Source organism: Palaemon carinicauda, chromosome 38 (genome assembly GCF_036898095.1).
Source record: "Palaemon carinicauda isolate YSFRI2023 chromosome 38, ASM3689809v2, whole genome shotgun sequence".
Taxonomy (NCBI): domain Eukaryota; kingdom Metazoa; phylum Arthropoda; class Malacostraca; order Decapoda; family Palaemonidae; genus Palaemon; species Palaemon carinicauda.
In genome coordinates, this window is record NC_090762.1 from 23,350,830 (window position 1) to 23,355,902 (window position 5,073).

The window sequence follows — 5,073 nt, forward strand, 5'->3', positions numbered from 1 at the left end:
GCTCCTTGAGCCATAAGAGTCTTCTCCGTGTCTTCCGAGACATCCAACATATGTTCGTCATCTTCAGAATCCAGGCGGCACTCGTGCATGGACTGAGCCATGACAACATCAGGTTCCACTGTAATTTGGACAGTGGGAATCACATCCTTGGGTACCACTGAATCAGGGGAGGCCTTAGGGAACAAGAGTGACCTCATTTCTTCAGTGGCCAGGTACGGTCCGGTGGCATTCTTCTGGAAGCCACGCACCCACTTGCGTAGCTTCTCCCGAGAAGTGTCCCTGACCTCCGCTGAGGGAGGGTTATGGAAGGCATCAACTAGTTGAGCCTGGCAGACCGTACAATTCAGTGGGTCCCAGAATTTCAGATCCCCTTTCTTGTTAGCACAAGGGGCGTGAGTCCTGCAAGCCATATGCCCGTAGAAGTGCGGGCGTTTCACAGCGCAGAAGTCGAAGTCACACTTCATCTGCTCCTCCTGTGGAAGAAAGAGAAAATGAGTATGGGGGAGTCATAAGAATGGTTCTTAAGCTAAGTTAGGATTAATCATTAATATTAACTTAAAGAAAGGGTGTGATGCATAGAGATTGAAGTAGTAAAGAAAACATACTCCATGCATCTCGCCCGTCTGGCTACCGCAAGCTTTATCCCTGGATAATCCGAGATGGCCGAAGGCACAGGATAGTATTCCCTGAAATTCCACAGGGCAATGGAATTCCATGGAAAACCAAGGATAAGTTTGGGACTGAGATCACTCAGTCCCAAATTAGGGAGCTAACAGGTCCCTTAGGGTAACTGCTTCCGGCAACCAGCCGCGCTAAGATGCACGCAGCATGCTGGAATTTTGAAGAATGCAAAGGGACAGCATGATTACTAATAGAACAGTACCAAGGCACTGATCTAAAGAGTGTAAACAGGCTATCTGTTTGCAGTGTAGGGCTATCAGTATACAAGTGATAGCTAGGAGAAGGGGGTGCAAGTATCCTTGACGCCTCCGGGAGGTTCCGGCAGACCTCCGGCACGCCGGAGGCCGCTCCAGCAGAGTTTCTGGCATTAGGACAGACAAATGGAAGTCAAGAGTAAAGCCAGGGTGGCGGCCGCCGGCACAACGGCAGCACGCCGGCAGAGGAGCGGCGGCTCCGGCAGTCGGATGATGCCGGATTGGTGACTGGGATAAGGATGGTTATAGCTGAACCAGGTTGCCGGCAGTGAATGCCGGCACTCCGGTGGCCGACCGGCAGGCGGACGGTGAAGCTAGGAGGAAGGAGGAAGGCCGTCGGCGGGAGCCGGCGGCGGTCGACAGTCCCCCGGCAAGCGGGGGGGGCTGGCGGCATGAGGGTAGGGGAGAGTCACCAAGGTAGGAGGCAGGTATCGCCGACAGTGGAGGTGGCAAGGGACCGGCACCCGGATAGTGAGAGAGACAGGGGGAGGGATGTAAGAAGTCCAGTCATGGAATCCAGACATCCCCCCCCTGAGAGGGTGTACCCATGATAGAGGCAGGCTCTATCACCCAGGAGCCGGGGTCGCAGAGGACCGGGAGCTAGGGTAGCCCAAGGGAGGGCTAGGGGACACCCAAGAGGGGAGAGACCTCCACATGCAGAACGCATCCAGTGGCTAACCCCATAGGACACTATGAAGGGTATATGTACCAGAGCGGACTGCACAAGGAAGCTCAAGGTAGCCCTATCACTCCACCCTAAGGAGGAGTTGTAGGACAGGGGACAGATGGGTATAGACTAACCTAAGTGTAGGCTAGGCTATACAAGAGATAGGTGGGGAGGGGAGAAGAGAAGAGTCTTCCAAGGAAGGGGTTCTGTACCAGAGCGGCCACTAGGGAAAGGGAGGACACTCCCTAACCTAAGATAAGGCCGCCAGGCTGAAACGGTGCATGGGTACAGTTTCAGCAGGGGACAGAGTAACCTTCCAAAACCTAACCTAGAACAGGGCTAAGAGCCCCGAACTAGGAAGGATAGAAGACATATCGCTATCGCAGGACAGTCATAGACTATTCCTAGCCATAGAGGAAGGGCTAGCCTAACCTCACTCTCGGACGCAACCCTAAGGGGGGTTCATTCCCTTAGGGAGGACTGAGAGGCGATGAATACTCCATTAGACACTTGATCCCTCTACTCAGAAAGGGAATCAAGGCTAAACAGAGGGAATGCCAAGGCAGGGGATGAAGGAAGCATATAGGGGTCCTACAAGTAGGTTAGGTTAGGAAGGGACACTAACTAACCTATCCCCTATATGGTCCCTGAAGGCGAAAAAACACTTGCATCACGGTCGAAAGTATTGTAAAATAATGCCACTATCTTCATAACGTAGCCTAGGATCACTAATAAAATCATGCATGAACACTTATATACAGGCGCTCTGGCCTGGGGGCTATAGTAGCCGACTGGTATGAGGTCAATCGATGACCGATAAAAAGCGTCGAAACACGATATAAAAGTTCCTAGCTATGAAGACTAAATAAACTAATGTAATCGATTAGTAAATAAGGCCGGAAGCGTTGTTGTGGCTAACTAAATAAGGCATGCATAACAACAACAACGCCATAAAATGGCGGGTCCGGTAGAGGCACAGCTCTGCCACAAAACAGCAATCATCTCGGAAAGTAATATTTACTTTACGGTCAGAGCTTAACTAAACAATACTGGAACCTTGTACTCAACTTTCCAGAAGAAGGCGAGGCTGAAGGTAGCGACATTACGTATATGCAAAGCGATAAGTGAAGCACAGGGAAAATCCGTCTAAGTAGGGCGAGCTACTGAACAAAGGATGAAGACGGACGTGACGTCATTTAAGCAATGGCGCCCGTTTGTTTACGTCTCGAGTATCAGTAGTAGCCACGAATGAGATTAGCTATGGAACGGCTCCCAGCTATTCTCAGCCCTTACACACCGAAGCATTAACTCTGTTCGGGGTGTAGATAGCTATGTGGCGCGTTAATACATGCGTCCCCTGTTGATATACGATGTCTTAAAGGGAAACCTTTAGGATACTCGCTCCAGAAGTTAGAATTCTGTGATAACCTGTGGTTAAATTCTCTGGGAATATCTTAGTAGTTATTTACCCAAGGAAGCTACCAAAAAGGAACCTTCCATCAGGACGCCATGGCTATCTCACCCAAATATATATATATATATATATATATATATATATATATATATATATATATATATATATATATATATATATATATATATATATAACGGATTTTGAGCGAAGCGAAAAATCTATTTTTGGGTGAGATAGCCATGGCGTCCTGATGGAAGGTTCCTGTTTGGTAGCTTCCTTGGGTATAAGACTACTAAGATATTCCCAGAGAATTTAACCACAGGTTATCACAGAATTCTAACTTCTGGAGCGAGTATCTCAAAGGTTTCCCTTTAAGACATCGTAATACAACAGGGGACACGCATGTCTGGTCGTGCCACATAGCTATCTCCACCCCGAACAGAGTTAACGCTTCGGTGTGTAAGGGCTGAGAATAGCTGGGAGCCGTTCCACAGCTAATCTCACTCGTGGCTACTACTGATACTCGAGACGTAAACAAACGGACGCCATTGCTCTAATGACGTCACGCGCGTCTTTATCCTGGCGCCAGTTGCTGCCCATCACCATGATACAATTGTGTAGGGTGGGAACAAACTGAACGAAGTAGTAGGGAGGGTCCATCAGGACGCCATGGCTATCTCACCCAAAAATAGATTTTTCGCTTCGCTCAAAATCCGTTTTTTGGGCTCAAGCCATGGCGTCCTGATGGAAGAGTACCAGAGAATCAATGTATCGTGGTAGATTTTCCCCCAGAGTTAAGTGCCTAGGCATTGACAAAACAGCAAAGTAATCTTAGGTAAGAACCATAGGAACGAAATATCCTGCCCCCCATTGGTAGGAAGTTCCCATGGGCTATGCCGACGTCAAAGTGGTATTGAAGGGCTATTCATCTTGACAGAAGAACTTTTAAGAGCTTAGAGATGAAGCAGAATGTTTGATATTTGTATAGGAACATTCTGAAGTAGGCCAGTGGTGGTTGGGCACTGTGTGTAGAGTTCATCTCCTGATTATCAGAAGTAAGTATTCGTGTAGGAACCTTACTGAGACAAGGTGAATATAATTTAGGAATAGACATCTTAAATTCTTCATGACCATAAGAAAGGAGGAATAAATAAAACTATGACCGTATGTATTTCATAGTAAGTAGGAGCTGAAAGAGACGCATAAGTAATAAAATAGAAATTTTATTTCACAATGCAGAAATTAAATAATTTACAGCAAAAGTAAAGTTCATTTACAGTAATAATAATGTACATAGAAATAAAGGCTTGCTCTTGAATCTGAAAGGGAATTTCAGGATTAGTAGGTACTCGTTCTCGAGGAACGCAAGTCTTTAAATAACACATCATGCTCAAGGCATGCGGCACTTGTGTGACACTATGACATTTCACCTGGGATAAGAACAGTTATAAAAGCACTAAGTGTTTTTTAGACATCACTATGAATCGCTCGAGGGTCAACATAGGCACCCGAAGAGTTAGAGTCCCAAGTAACTCACTGTTCTACGCAGAGTTAGGTGCAGGTTTCATAACACTACCTGCGGCTACCACAAAATGTTTGATTTCGTGCACTTGTTTCGCATAATGTTTAAAGAAAACTCGCGAGGACTTCCAGCCCGTAAAGTTTTTAAGGCTCTCAAAGTCCATGCTCTGAAAGAAGTTCAGAGAAGATGCCACTTTTCTAGGATCATGACCAGCGGGTGTACTGTTCGGATCCGCTCTGCGAATGAAGTAGGTGATTTTCGCTCTTAATTGTTTCAGTGACAGGTCGCTGCCCGATGTTTCTCCTTTGAAGAGTTGGCCTCCACCAAAGTTTGAAGTTCTGCGAAGATAGACCTTGAGGCTCTCTACTGGACATAGAGAGACATCCTCCTTCAGGGGGCATATTCTCCAAGGGCCCCATCTTTTGGTGGGTAATTCATTTTTGGCGAGAAACGTCGGATCAGGGGAGAGGGTCACTTCTCCTGAATCAGCAAACAGGATGTGTCCCTCTTCTCTTGATAATGCCACTATTTCGCT